This window comes from Mauremys mutica, chromosome 9 (genome assembly GCF_020497125.1).
Source record: "Mauremys mutica isolate MM-2020 ecotype Southern chromosome 9, ASM2049712v1, whole genome shotgun sequence".
NCBI classification, from domain to species: Eukaryota; Metazoa; Chordata; order Testudines; family Geoemydidae; genus Mauremys; species Mauremys mutica.
The window spans coordinates 89,371,908-89,388,086 of record NC_059080.1 but is presented as its reverse complement, the minus strand read 5'-3'; the positions used below and the strand labels follow the sequence as shown (position 1 = coordinate 89,388,086).

Here is a 16,179-nt window from a genome sequence, read left to right as displayed (position 1 = left end):
GACTCCATCACACCTTGGCAGCTATAGAAAACTGCAGTCCTTACCCGGGAAATCCTCCATTGATTTCAGTGGGTGTTTACAGTATATACCTACAGGATTTAGCCCTAAGTATCAATGTATGTGGGGAAATGTATCAGACATTAATTCTCACTGGCATTTTCAGTGGGATCAGATGCTGCCCAGAAACCTGTGATTGGTGGGGGAAATGATGAATGGCCATTTTCGTGAGAAGAGATTATACAGGGCGTAGCATTTGCTTCGTGGAGGCAGTGTACAGCACTGAGCGTCCCAGCGTATCACAGCATGAGCGATGACATGGTTCACTCCTGAGGTAGGAGGTTGGCTCACAGAGGGGGTTAGTGGAGAAATCTGAGGTCGGAGCATGATCCAGGGACAAGTAAAACTCCTGGCCCTGTTCCCTTCTGCTCTCCTCCCAGCCCTAGCGCCAGGCTTCCCCAGGCTGATGGGGTGGGGACAGAGGCAGGATCACACCCCCTTGCAGACTCCCTCCCACTGGGTGGGAATCCACTGGGATTCCCCCCACCATCCCAGCCCCCCCTCCCCATTGCATGGGCGGCTCAGGCAGGGACTCCCACCCCCACGCCCCTGCGGCTGGGGGGCTAAGCAGGGGACCCCATGGGGGGCTCAGGGGTGCAGGGCCGCCCATGGGGGCAGCAGCTGATCCCCCCGGGAACCCGTCCCCCAGGGCCGCTGCCGCCGCTGCTGCTCCGCGGGGGCGCCCGGCCGCATCACGCCTGTGGCGGCGGCTCTGCCCGCGCCGCGCGGATCACGTGGCGGCGGGGCGGGGCGGGGATGGGGATGGGGAGCGCTGAATAATTGAGGCGCTGCAGCGCGCGGCCTCCCCCGCCCGCGGGAGTCAGACTCGGGAGCGGCTAACGCCCCGCTCCAGCCACCAGCTGCTGCTGCTGCTGCTGCCGCCTCCTCCGCCCCGGGCGGCGCTTTGCAAGCCCGGCCCCCTCCCGGCCGCTTGCCAGGGCAGCAGGAGATCGGAGCGGCAACCCTGCCTCCGCCACCCGCCCCATCTCCAGCCTCGGGATCCTTGGGCTGCAGGTGCTGCAACCCCCACCCCGGCCGGGCTCAGCTCCTGCATCCTCCCCCGGAGACAGCCCGGAGCTGCCAACCCTCCCCGCACCCGCTGGGCTGCGTCCTCCTCCCGTGGGTGAGTGCTGCTGAGCCCCCGGGCATGGCCAGCGCCTTGCTGGCTCTGCTGGGGGGTCCCCCCTCGCCTCCCTCCGCGCCGGCTGCCCTCAGCAGTGCCTGGGATTAGGATTATACGGGGGCGGGAGGGGGGAGACAGGGGATGGAAGGAGCCGGAGCCTGTTCTCCTGGGTGGAGGGGGCAGCCCTCGGGGGGGGGTGAGGCATCGCTTCTCATGCTTTGGTACTTAGGAGTTGCCCCTTTCACCCTCCATAAGAGGCTCAGAGGCTGCCCACGTCCCTGGAGGGGATGGTGCTGGGGTGTTTGGGGGTCCCCTCTCTTTATGCTGTTTCCTCCCTGCCCATGGGACGTTGAGGGACAGTCTGGTCCCCGGAGGAGGAGCCATTCACAAATGGATTTTTTTGGGGGGTGTCTAGGTGTGTATGGGGGGTGGAGGTAATGAGGACACGGTCTGGGCTTTTTGCCCTCCTCTTCTGCCCCCACCTGGGTGCTCATTGGCCTGGGAGGGAAACAGGGTCAGGGTGTTTGGAAGTGAGGGTCCCCCCTCACTTCTCACCTCCCCCCCTGTAAGAGCTGCCCTAGATACTGCCATGTACTAAAGGGATGCCGAGGCCCTGCACGCCTAGAGCAGAGCAGCATCACCGTTTGAGAAGAGGCAGACAGCCAAGGCTTTGGATATGAGCTTCCCTAATGCTGGGAAATGAGAATCCAGCACGAGCTGAGAAGTAATTCAGCTGGGATATTGTTTTCCTTCCCTTCCATTCTGCTGCATAGCTTTTTCTAGCCTTGGCCAGAACACTAGAGAAGGGGAGGTGCTGCCTTGGTACCTACTCCTGTTACAAGCTAGGAGGAAACAAAAATGAGGAAAACCAAACTGACTTCTTAATGACCTAGCCAGACTGATTCTAGAGGAGAAATTTGTATTTTTTAAAAGTGCTAGGAGCCTATACTGTAAAGGGGAGCAGAAGACATGATGGGGGTCCGATGAGCTCAGGATTAATAGGAGACAGAGAGTGAGATAGAGCAAAGTGAAAGGACAAACACAGACTGATCTGAATTAAATAATATGAACCTAGGAAAAGCTTTCTTCTTACAGGTTCTGAGAGAGAGAGCACGCTCACAGGGGACTAGTGGGACCGAAGGGAGTAAGGGGCGGGGGGTTATAAAAGATGCAAATTGGATGAGGGAAAGAGAAAATGTAAGGAAGGAAATTAAGTGAGTGAGTAGCTGGTTGCAGATAGCTGACAGGATCAGTGTGATCTCCTTTGCCATCAGACAGGTCTCTACTGTAGAAAGGAACTGGACGTCATCATCACATTAGATGTTGTTGACGAAACACAGAACCTTAGCCAAAGGGGGCTAATTTTGCTTGTTGTGAAAGTGATTCATCCATTTCTCTAAGAGCCGGGTTTTACTGATGGGTTTAACTCTATGCACGTCATAGCTGTGAATTCTCTCTGTCTCAATTTACGGGTGTGTAAAATGGGAATATAACAACTTACCTACATTGGAGCAGTGTTATGAGGATTAGTTGATGTTTGCACAGCATTTTGAAGGGGGAAAAGGGCTATCTAAGGGCTAAGTATTATTAACAAACCCCAATGACTGAAAAAAAAACCAGGAGTTCTATACAGTAGTACAGCAAGAAGCACGGGTGCTGTTCAAGGTGCTGAAATCTCCATTCTTGGATCAGCAAAAGGATCAACTAGATAGTGACAATGCAGGCATTAAAAAACAACAAACACAACAACCACCACCACCTTGCATTAAACATTATGACTGAAGCTGGAAAAAGTCAAGGCATCAAAATTATGACTGTCACATACTATCCCTGATCTATCGTTGCAAAACCCATTGCCATCACTAAGAGAAGGATATGTCCCCAAATGTAGGGCTTGACCCTCCCATCAATTTTCATAACTCCCATTGACTTTAAGAGCTACAATGGTTCACAGTCAAGCCTGGAGTAATTCCATGATTCTATATTATTTAGTACTCATTACCACTCTTCAGGTGGAATTTTCAAAAGCATTTAAGCCACAGCTCATAACTCACTTAGGGCTAGTCTATATGGTGGAGTAATATGCTCTATGGGAGAGTGATTTCTAAAGCACACTAACATGTTGCACATTAATTGGTACATTAAGACCCTAGGTGCACTTTAACATAGTGCTGTTTCAAGCAGTACTACTTTAGAGTGCACTAGAGAGCCTTTAGCGCACACTAGCAGCGTCCACATGGACCAATTAATGTGCAACACATTAGTGCCCTTTAAAAATCACACCCCTGTAGACCACATTAAATCACTGTGTAGACAAGCCCTTAGGCACTTTTGAATATCCAACCATCTTTAAGCCACTTTACAAGCAGTGGACCACATTCCCCTGCGGTTTTCATTGCCTGTTAAATGTCAGTTTACATACCATGACTTAGTGCATCCCCACTGAGGGTGGTGTCAGCAGGGCTCCTGCAGAACCCACAGTAGGAATTAAAGTTGCTTCCCAAACCCTGCAGAAACTCTAAGAAGGGCAAACAGTGTCCCTCTGACACAAATTAACTGCATTAATCTGGCCCATTAATGAATTAATCCTCTCAATATCCCTCAACAGTACACAAGTATGTTACCATGGCAGGATATATGTTCAATGGGCCAAAATTTGTCATTTGACACTACAAGTTGGGTTGATAAAGATAACTACACCTGGATGTGATATACTTAGACTTTTGTAAGGCATTTGACTTAGTACTGCAGGATTGTCTGATTAAAAAATTAGCATTAGCAATATCAACAAAGCATACCTTAAATGGATTAAGACCTGGCCGACAAGTTTCAAAAAATAGATGTAAATTTGGAATCACTGAGTGAGGGTGTTTCTAGTGTGTTTCCACAGGGATCAGTACTAGACCCAACACTTCTCAACATTTCAGCAATAGTGTGGAAAACAATATAAAAATCACTGCTTATAGAGTTTGTGGATGACACAAAGATTGGCAGAGCAGTAAATAATGATGAGACTGATGCACTATTCCAGTATCCACTTCTGGTGTCCACATTTTCAAAAGGATGTTGAAAAATTGGAGAGGGTGCAGAAAAGAATGAAAAAAATGATTCCAGGGCTGGAGAAAATGCCTTATGGTGAAAGACTTAAAGAGCTCAATCTGTTTTGTTTATCAAAAAGAAGATGGAGAGGAGACTTGGTTACAGTGTATAAATATCTTCACTGAGAGAAAATACTGTGTACTAAAGGGATCTTTAATCTAGCAGAGAATGGCAGAACAAGAACCAATGGCTGGATGCTGCAGCCAGACAAAGTCAAATTAGAAATAAGGCATAAATTTTTATCAGTGAGGGTGATTAACCAGTGGAACAAACTACAAAGAAAAGGGTTGGATTATCCATCTTTGATTTCTTCATATCATGACTAGATGTCTTTCTGGGAGTTATGCTTTAGTCAAACACAAGTTATTGGGGTCAATACAGAAGTAAGTGGAAATGTAAAGGCCTATGATATACAGGAGGCCAGATGACCTAATGGTCCTTTTTAGTCTTAAACTTTATGAATCGATGAATCAGGCCCCAGGGTAAAAAAATCCCCGCTGCATACACACACTCAGTTCCCTGCAGGAACTTCAGCACATACTCTGAGAAGAGAATGAGTGAGAAGCCACCTCAACTTTGATTGCCTTTTTCCTTCATACTGCCTCAAGACTTTAACTTTGCCTAAAAGGAACTTTTCTTTGTATGCATCAAAGACAAACAAATCTTACATGCCTCTTGGGCGAACACACATTTTACACTGATCTAAATAACTTCTTAGACTCATCTGACCAATGTGCAAATTCATCCCTAGTCCAGCTTCATTGACTTCAGTGCACCAGGGAAGAATTTGTTTTAAAGGTGTATACACAATCTTATGTTCCTTTTTTTAAAAGCAACGTTTATTTTGGACACCGTAGATCATAGTGGCCTGTAGTCTATTGTGTAAATCCTGCTCACATATCAAACTACTGACCCAAGAAACTTCTCCCCTCTTTGGATAAAAAACTGTTTTCTTAATCCAGGGGGTGCACATGCCCAATAAGGGCATGATCCTGCTCCCATTGAGGACAATGGGAGTTTGGTAGTGATTTCAGTGAGAGCGGGGCCAAGCTTGAATGGCCAAATTCTTTGCTCCCTGTAAACTGGTGCAGCTCCCCTGAAGTTAGTGGGTTGGCAAAGGCACACACAAAAATGTGTAAAATATGCTTGCTGCTTATTGCAAACCTCACCTGATTACAGTTTTTTACTGTTTATTATTGGGTTTTTAACGTAGCCACTGTATTTACGTTTTGATCTTTTGTCATCCCAGTTTATCTCTAAGTTGTACATTTTAATGCTGAAGAAATATAAGATGTAATCAAAATACGATTTTAAACATTTCAGAACCTGAAATAAAAATATCTAACTATCCCTAACCTCGCCCCCGCCACTTGAAACCAATCCATTTAAAGAGTGAAAAGGTGTAATATGCATTATATTAGTAGGTTGAGAGGAGAATCCAACCAGTTTGACTATTTGTCCAGTCCAGTCGTTAAAGTTGACCTAAAAGTACAATGACAAAAAAACAACATCCAAGCCAAAACCTACAACATCCTGTCGATCTGAGGGTGTTTCTGCCTCAAAATAAGAGAGATGGAAACTGTGTAGGGCTGGTCTACACGGGTGGGGGGCGGTTGATCTAAAATACGCAACTTCAGCTATGCTATTCACATAGCTGAAGTCGAAGTATCTTAGTTCGACTTACCTGGCCGTCCTCACGGCAGCAAGTCAACCGCTGCGGCTCCCCCGTCGACTCCGCTTACTCCTCCTGCTGGGTGGAGTACGGGCATCGATTCGGGGATCGATTTATTATGTCTAGACGAGACACGATAAATCGATCCCCGATAGATAGATTACTACCCGCCGATCTGGCAGGTAGTGTAGACGTGGCCATAGAGTTGAATATAGCTGTAGGGCTCCATGCTAAATATCCTTATGACATTTTAATTGAAAAGACTGCAGAAAATAGTTGATAAATAAACTAACTCAGACCCTCCCAGCCCCAACCTTGAAATACCCAAACATATCAGTCCATTGTAAAACAAATTATCTGGAAATTTTCTGTTTAAATTATTAAATATTTTCTTTAGTAATAAGAATGCAAACAAGAATCAAGCATTTCTCATTTGGGTGAGGTGGTGGGATTCCTCAAACTAAAGAGCAATTTTTGTGTCTTTCAAACTTGTTAAATAAATTAACTCCCACACTGGATCTTGAACTGTAAAGTTCAAGGCTATATGTAGGCCTGAACCTACCATCTTTTTGTGAGTAAAGCTGTCTTTGTGGGAGCCAAGGGCATGCAAAGGTGCAAAATCAAGAATTATGGCAATTTTTTGGCTAATTTCTGAAAATAAGATTTATAATGGAAAGCCTGGAAAAATCCTAATGGTAGACGACCAGATACTCATCTTAATTACCACAATGTAAACTCAAAGCAACTCCCATGAAATAATTGGAGCTACTCCTGGTATAAATGAGAGCAGATTCTGACCTAGTGTCACAAAAAGAAGAGATTCATTAAATATTATTCACTCAAGCAGTGAGATACAGCTGAGTTATGAATGTTAATTGAGAACAATGTTGCTAGTATTCAGGAAATGTTTTCATGACGTGTGGTTCCCGCATCTCACTATTAACGTCAACTCTGGGCAATATGGTTATTGAGCAAGATCTCAACACAGACTGTGGGCCCTGCTAATGTTGACACTTCTTCCCTTTTCTATATTGGCTCGACTGGAATGTTGTTACTAGATCATTGTTTTTCCCTGCAATAAAACCATCAAAGTGAAGCCCAGGCATTTATAGAAAATAAACAGTGAGATGGAGCCATGCAGGAGACTGACATTCAGCCACGTGATTCTATTGTTTTATTGTCATTCTGCATTACTTTTATATCAATAATTTACTGAAAGACATAATACCATAAATTAACTCTACCTGGCAGGTGAACAAAAGAACAGCTTTTACGGCACTACTTTTCAAACACTGCATTCTAACTCATGAGCCATTCTAAAATTACAGAGCCAAGTAGTTTGTTCTTAGCAGGGAAGTAGTTTATTGCTGAATAAAATAGTTATTGCTATTATGTTACAGGCATGTAGGGGGGATTTAGTTGCTGAATCTTTTATGCAAGTGTTTTTCAAAATGAGTAACTGACCCATAAATAAGCTCAGTAGAGCAGAGCCGGTATATGGAGCACCAAGACTGATTCTTTAAGGGAACATCACTGATATTAAAATGCAAAGATAACTCTGTGGCATTCTGAATTTGAATAAAATATTAAATTGAAAGCAAAGCTAAATCCTGTTGTCCTTAATGGAGTCAAAACTTCCACTAGATTCAAAAGGATTATTGCCAGAGTAAAGGCTGCAAAATTATCCCTATGTGTATTAAATTGGCTCAGGTAGTGAGTAATGGGGTATATAAAGCCTCTTATTTCTAGGTTACCGTTTTGAATACAGCCTGTTCTGGCAGTGACTGCAATGTGTTGCCATGTTTAGTGGCCAATATGAAATAAATTGACGGTCTCCTTCCTGTTCCCAGTGCCACATCACCACCCCTTAGGCACTAATCAGCAGTCTTGCTGGCCAGGGTTTGGATCAGGTTCAGCGCAGCTCTTTAGACTATTATGGAATCATAGAACGTGGAAGGACCTTGAGAGGTTATCTAGTCCAGTCCCCTGCACTCAAGACAGGACTATGTATTATCTAGACCATCCCTGACAGGTGTTTGTCCAACCTGCTTTTAAAAATCCCCAATGATGGAGATTCCACAACCTCCGTAGGCAATTTATTCCAGTGCTTAACCTAAAGTGCCCTTGTTGCAACCTAAACTGATGTCCAACCTAAACTGCCCTTGCTGCAATTTAAGCTCATTGCTTCTATTCAGTAATGACCGCGATAGCTATTATGCACAACTTCCCCATGTGGACAAGCCCTTATATTTGACCCTCTGCCTCAGTTTCAGAGTCAGCTCATTACTGTATGATGGGATTGAGATAATCAGAGATAATTCAGCTGTCATATGATACTATGGACTTCAGTTCACTGAAGTCCTGTTTGTTAAAGAGCCTGCTAAGTACTAGTTCTTACAACACCAGTCAAAAAAATCTCTCAGACAATATTGCCAATGGGTAATTCAGATGATGCCTTCCTTGTTCATTAATCAGGTCAGCTGCTGAATTCCCTGCTGCTGTAAAAGAGTGCAGCTCCTTTGACTTCAGTAGTTTTTCCTATTTGCATCAGCAATGAATTTAGCCCTAAAACTTTAGAAGTAGTTGCTGTACAGACAGACAGACAACTGGTTACTACTGAATAAGGTATTTACAGTACCTAGGCCATTCTTCTGCTCCCATTAAAGTCAGTGCATGTTTTGACATTGATTGTCTCAGACAGACACACAATGATTAATAACTGCACCTGTAACTGCTGAATCCCATAAGAGCAGAATAGATGGCTGGTGCAAAAAGCGGTCAAGCGAACATTTTTTCAACACTTGTGTGTATCACTGGACATTCGTTTCAAAACCTCGTATAGAATTTCAGTGAAGATTTTGTATGTCTTAAAGAAACAATTTGGGGTTGAGTTTAGCCCAATTTTTAAAGCTGTGTAAAAATAAACTTTATACCAATGAAAATGCTTCCATGATTTTTAAAAAAATTCAAATAGAAACACACACATACCCCTCAATCTCCCCCAGCAGTGTTTGCAAGCATCTCAGTGCATGAAAGTGAAATTAATTAGAAACAAAAGTGAAACCGGGTCATCTAATTGAGTTGTCAGAGTTGAATGAAAAGCGAAAAGGAAACAAAGTCTGAATGCAAAGTAACACAGCTGTCTGAAGCTCTTACAGTTAGATTAAATTTTAGGAAAAATTTTCTAAATCTGCTATGCTGTAGTTTGAACCCATTGCCTCTTATCTGCCCTCTGTGGCAAGATTCTTTCAGCTTTAATAGAACAAGGAGCGTGTTTTGGTAATACAAGAAAGGAAGTGAAATATGGAGAGCAGTGGGGGCCATGAGATCTTCAGTTTTGAACAACCAATTACATAATCATGTATGTAATACCATAACAGGGAAACATGAGAGAACAAAACAGAACACGGGAATTTTGTAAGTTCATTTGGCTGAAAGTTCCACCAGAAGCAAGAACCTTTGTAAGTCATATTTCAGCAGCAATATTTTTTTATCATACTTATAGGTATAGATGGTCCTCTTTCCACACCTATAACTCTCCCTGGGGGTTGCCTGCATGGTTTCAAGAAAATAATATTGCTCCTACTTTTTTTGTGGTATTGTCTTTTGACCAACAATGCTATTGTAGAAACATCCTAGTCTTAGATATGCGTTCATAATTCATTTACTGGGAGATATCACAACACACTCATGCTACTGCCTGGGTTTTACTCATGCTACATACTACGTAGGTATCCATCCCTTAACTTATGAAGATAAATGACTAACACACGGCATGCCGCGTGCTTGGGGCGGCATGCCGTGAGGGGCGCTCTGCCGGTCGCCGGGAGGGCAGCAGGCGGCTCCGGAGGACCTCCCACAGGCGTGCCTGCGGAGGGTCCGCTGGTCCCGCGGCTTCAGTGGAGCATCCGCAGGCACGCCTGCTGGAGGTGCACCGGAGCCGCGGGTCCGGCGACCAGCAGAGCGCCTCCTGCGGCGTGCTGCCGTGCTTGGGGCAGCGAAATGGCTAGAGCTGCCCCTGACTATCAGTCATCATCTTTGGTCAACTCCTGTTCACAGTATTCATGTGAACAGTTACATTGAAATCACTGAGACTAGGTGAGTGGGCAAGGAGGATTTGGCTAATCCTGCAGACATATAATACAAGCTCTTGGACCCAATCCTTCTCCCATTCGGAGGTTTGCTACACTGCAATCTGGAGGTATGCCTGCAGCACACTCTATGCAATATTGAAGGGTCACTGAGCCAGGACACGAGTTCTCAGGCCACTTAATGAAAATCTCCACTGACGTAGGTCATTTTCATTAAGTGAGTCTAGGACAGCAGCCACAACCTTCCATCTCAGCAATCGCCTGGCCAATTAACCCCTTACAGTCTGTGTTGAGGATCCTCTAGTTCTTTTCCAGCCAGCTTTCACTTATTTAGGAATCAAACTATATTGCAGTCTAACATACCAGTCCCATCTAGAACACTTAAAGAAAAAGATCACCTCTCGGATTGCCTTTGTTCAGAAGCAAGCGGGAACCTCCTGGGGAACAGAGGCAACTGTTTTGCAAACCTCAGTCCTAGGGCCGGTATTCACTCCAGAAGAATGTTGTGTCGTACTTTGGGAAGAAGTCAGCATATGCATCTCATTGGTTCAGAGCTAAACACTACCACCTGTATCATTAGAGGTTGCCTTAGCCACACACTAATGTCTAATTGATAGGTATTGGCTCATATAGCTCCCTCAAATCTTCACTGAGATGCCATCACCCTTAAAACTGCATAGAGAGCTATGACGGATGAAAACTACCTGCTGCACACAAGGCTGACAATGGTTCCAATAGGCGCAAATAAGCAATATACATGTCCTGTAAGAAGAGCCGCTTGCCTCCAGAAGAAAACACTTACACCTACAGTTCCTGCTGACTTGCCATGACTAGTGTTGTGATGTCCCTTTGCGGTGGCCGTTCATATACTCATGTCCAGTTCTGCTGGCCCAGTGGCAATCTCAGATAAAAATGGCATATTCGGGCCAACAGCCATGTCTGTGCAGAATGGCAGAATAGAAATAGAGACAGGGATAGAGACAGCCTCGCTCTTTCTTGTATGAAATACATAACCATCCAGCAATATAGCATGTATTATATGGTTGCTTTAGGGAAATTAATAGGCTAAATATGAAAAAGTGCATTTTCCTATTATGTTTTCAGGAATTTCCTTTCTTCAGCCATCTCTTGCATTAATTAGTTGATTAGCAAAAGCATGGAAATAAGGCAGCAAGACATAATCAATTACAGTTGTATAACCGATGAGAGAACACGATAACCAATTAATCAAGCCCCATGCGTGCACAAAAAAAAGACTAATGCATCTGAAAACTGCAAGAAGAGAACTGCTTTTGAAAGGCGAATGTGTTCACAGTTTGAGAAGATTCAGATCATTTACTGAGCAGAGGGAACTTAACAGAGAGGGTGAAAAGCTACTGGAAAGTGGGAGCCTTTGTCAAGCAAGGAAGAAAACAAAATACTTAACCTCAAGAAAAGAGAGTCACAGTTTTTTTTAAACAAATTTTCAGAGTATAGCATGGGGCTTAAACAGGACATGGGGAGTTTTCACTGGTTTCTTTCCATTTTTAGATGATTGAATCTTTCTGTTGAATAGTCATATTTCAACAGCCTGCCAACACTACTATAATGTCTTCAACTCTTGGAGCACAAATTGCTTTCTCCAGATATCACATGTACTGTAAGCAATAATCTCACAATAATGAATTTTGGGTAATACAGGCCAGTATGGGTTTTGAACTGGTGACCTAGAGATGAAAGGGCTGCAATCTTAAGCAGCTCCAATCTTTTCCTTTTTGCAAATAATTTTTAGTGTGTTCTGAAACTGACATGACTATCTTTGTTAAACAGCAACAACTTCAGCTGTTCTAGCATCTTCACCCTTATCCCACAAACTTTTATTCCTGCCAGAGGCCCATACTCTCACAAGAAGTCCCATGGAAGTTAATGAAACTACATATGGGAGTAAGGACTATTTGCAGAAGTTCTAGTTTGCACATCAATGATAAAGAGTCAGGGGGAAGCAAAAGGCCCACTCAGGACACTGACAGTTTGAGTGGGGCAGACAGGCCCTCTCAAGCACAAAAGCTGCCAGAGGTAACCACCACTAAGGTAAAGGAGAATGGTATTTTTCCCTTTCACTAATTGCAGACAACTCCTGAATGCAAGGAGCAGGTTTGCATGTGCTTTTTCCACGTATCACCATTGTGGGGTTATTCAGGATGGAATAATCCACAACAGGTCAACCTTTCCCTTGAATAATTCTGCCTGTCTCCAGCATTCTTGGTCTTCAAGAGCTTGTATTGCCCAGAAGGCCATAGATACACAGTATTGCCAACCCCAGTTGTTCAAAACTCATGAGTCAGGTGCCCCAAATCATGAGATTGGCTTAAAATAAAGGAGCTTTTTAAAGATAATACATTTGGGGTACTTTTTATTTGCCTTCTGGGTTGAGGCTTTTTGGATGAAGGTGAGTCACATTTTCAACCACTTCTCACAACCACAAGAACTAAAAATCTCACTTTTTAAAAAACAGAAAGCTGAGATTATTCACATAATCACATGACTCCAGGAGCTGGGGCTTTAAGAAATGGACCAAATATTTCAAGGCTCATGAAAAATCACTCATAAATCACAAGAGTTGGCAACACTGGGTATTTTGTATTATATCAGGCCATAACTGCTGGCTATTAATTTCAATAAAGCTACTCAAAGAGTGAGGTCAGTATAAGAAGCGAGGTGGGGGGAGAAGACTGGTCATATAGACCAGATTCTAAGAGGTGCTGTGCACTTGCAAATCTCATTCATTTCAATGGGAATTGTAGGTATTTGGTCCCTCTTGATATCAGACCTGGGTTTTAAATGCTGATCATTACTTTTCTTGTTTGGAAGGTGTAATGTCAAAGTGTCATGCCAGTTCTTTCCTGAACAAGATAAACTGTGTTGTTGCCACTGAAATTCGCTATGTCCAGGAAAGAAATAAGCTGTCATTATGATGTATCAGCCAGCACTGCCAATACAGACTTTGTAAAAGTAGAAATCCACCCCATGTAATTAGAATGCTTCACACATTAATAAACAAACTTTTGTGAATTATGTCAAATGAAACAGCTCTCATGATTAGCCTCAAGTAAACTGTAATGGTTTTCATTTGAAGATGAGGAGAAAAAAAGGATCTGCAAAGAAAAGAGCAGCAAAGTAATTATAAAGCCTTCATGCTGCATATTATTAAAGGAAATACTTATTTTTTAAAAAATGAACACTTATGTCTAAGTAATTATTTCTTACTATTAAAATGATTGGATCAGTGCTACCAAATGGCAGCCTGACCACCATGGCATAGTGAGATGTGTTATATAAAATTAGCTCTCACCAAGACAATAATTACTAATAGTATAACCTGACAAATAGCAAAAGGCCCACAGTTCCAAACACACAAAGCTCTAGCTACTCATCCCTAATTAACGCTAATGGCAATTGTGCCACTAAAATCGTACACACATTTAATTGAAAACAGATTGCTTACTATGAAGATACTTCATATGAGAAAATATTACACATTGATTTTTTTCAGATGTCTCTGCATTACAGGGTACAGAATCTCTAATGCCCCAAGTAGAGCTGGTGGGTTCAAAGTGTAAACCTATTGTTTGAGTCTAGTGCCTCAGAATTTGGGTGACCCACGTGTGATAACTTAAACTCTGAAAATCCCATCTTTTTAGCACTTAGAGACAGATTTTTAAAGGAAATCAAGGGGAGTTAGGTGTCTAAATACCTTTAAAAATCTTGCCATTAACACTTTCTGAAAATCAGGCCCCTTTAAGGTATCTCACATTGGGCACCAAACTTGAGGTACTCAAAATCACTAGTTCTTTTGAAAATCTTGATCAGTTCATTTAAATATTATTCTTTTTATAACTCCTAATCACAGAGAAGTATAGGGCTGCAGTATTTGACAGTTGTCAATGATAGTAATGTTTACATATGGAATACAAATTCACTCAACTGTGGCAAATGAAAATTGGAAAGTATAAAAAATTGTTATAATTATTTCCTAAATAGAATGTAGTATAAGTGGTAAAGCCTTACAGTGTTTGATATGGTATTGAGATGCTTCAATCTCCTCTGCAAACACTAGCTAATTAATCCTAACTGCACCCCTGCAAGATAACAATTGTCTCCATTGTACAGATGGCAAAATTGAGGCTGAAAGGTTAAGTGACTTGCCTATGATCAAAGAGGGACTCTGTATCAGAGGTAGCACTGAGAAGTTCCTGGTTCCCAATTCTAAACTCAAACCATTATTCTAGTGCTATTTTATGTACGTTCATTAGCAGTACTATTATACTTTTAAGGCTTTTATTTTGCAATCTCAGACACCAATGACGTATTAGACCTTTTTAACAAATGTGTAAATTGACTATCACTGTATCTATCATTCGGATTCCTTTTTTGTCACTAAATATTCAGTTGCAAATTCAAATGGAATGTTTTAAGCATACTGCATTTCTTAGAACGTATTCAGTCTTCAGACAATCTTTTAAGTCTATCTTAAGTAGACTATGCATGGTTGTGCACCGCTCTACACTTTGTGTAGTCATTTATACCTGTGCAAAGGGGGTGTGAACCCCGGTGTAAAATGCAATCAAATCAGAATTTTAAACAAGATTTCCACAAGTGTAAATGACTATACAGTGCTCAGGGTAATAGAGAATCTGGTGCTTAGAGTTATATGGGATGTGTTTTACTGGGAGGTAAAGATACTATTTGAATGAGCATTACAGAAATGCTTCTAATAAAATGTCAATTTATATTATTGGGCAGATGTAGTAAGACCTATTAGTTACTGATACCTCAGAATACATTAAGCATGTTAGGATAGAATAAAGTAGCAAATTGTCTGTCAGCCCAATTCTGTGAGCTGCTTTTTCTTAAGTGTCAGCAGTGGTTAATATAGATGAGCTGGAGAATGTGCCATTGGCTCTTTGACAGAGTTGTCTGTGCAGATACCACCTTATGCCAATATTCATGCCTATGATGTTCTATTCAGGACTGAGAGCCACTGTGCTACTCCTCTGCCTTAATAGGAGAGTTTGGCTGGAGATTAGATTGTCAGTCAGCTCCCTGCCACCCCACCTCACCCATAAACTCTTTGAGATTCTGCCAGTCTTTACCTTGCCTTCAAGGCAATGGTCAGTGAACCCCAGTTCCCCAGAGATATCTCTCTGTAGTGTCCAGTCCCTCTCACAGAAATTGTTACGTTTGCTGCCTCCAAAGATACAGTGTGCATATACCAGCCTGTTAGGTTAGCTGCAGCCTCACATGTCACTTTAACAAAGCAGCACTTAGTTTATAATAAAACTAAGAAAAAGTTTATTAATTAAGAACAGAGATTTAAGAGATACTAAGGAAGAGGGGGGAAAAGACAGGTATGGTTACAAACAAAAAATAAAACATACTTTCTGGTGTCTAAAGCTTAACAGATTACAATCCTGGCCTCAAGCAATTTCTAACCTATAATCAGTTCCCAGAGACTTCAGCCCACATGGTTGAAGGATCCAACTTTCACTGCTTCCAAGAGCTCTGGCCTCTTCCGTCAGAATTTCACAATGCCTACCCTCTTTTCGACATGGTATTTTTATTATAGCAATAATGCAGACTATTGTAAAGAACCAATGTAGGCTGGACAAATTGTTTGTGACTTGGGCAGCGTCTAATTGCATGAAAGGTTAAACCAGCAATTGATGTAGGTACTTAATGGCCTTCACCACCAAGCACCTTACGGAAAATGCCAGTTTTAATCTCGGACATTGTAATTAGTTGCCCAGATTCCCCCTCCTAGTGCTCATTTTAGTACTCAGGTGTCTGAAACTGCTTTTTTTTAAAAATCTGCTTTAATTAGTTAACCCAGCTTCCTTCAAACAGAATAACGATTAACCCAGGCAACTCACTGGTGGGGAGTGGAGGGAAAAGTAAGTGACAGAGAGAGAGAGAGAGAAAAAAGAATCTGCTAAAGTTAACAATTCATGCATGTTATTTTGACTACTAATGGAATACAGTACAGGTTTTGAGGACTCCTGGGTTCCATTTCTGGTTCTGTTGCTGACTTGCCTTGTGACTCTGGTCATGTCATTGAACCCCTCGGTGCCTCAGTTTCAACATCTGTAAATGGGGATAAT

General features: G+C 42.7%; 1 protein-coding gene across 2 annotated transcripts in view; it reads left to right on the top strand.

The window, feature by feature from the left end:
* Window positions 1–1,058: 1,058 nt before the first annotated feature.
* The window catches only part of SLC7A14 (solute carrier family 7 member 14), a 64,064-nt gene continuing 48,943 nt past the window's right edge, over window positions 1,059–16,179 (top strand). For both annotated transcript variants that reach the window (XM_045029328.1, XR_006582030.1), the window contains exon 1: window positions 1,059–1,180. The gene's annotated coding sequence lies outside the window, so the exon portion shown is untranslated. The remainder of the gene's footprint in view (window positions 1,181–16,179) is intronic.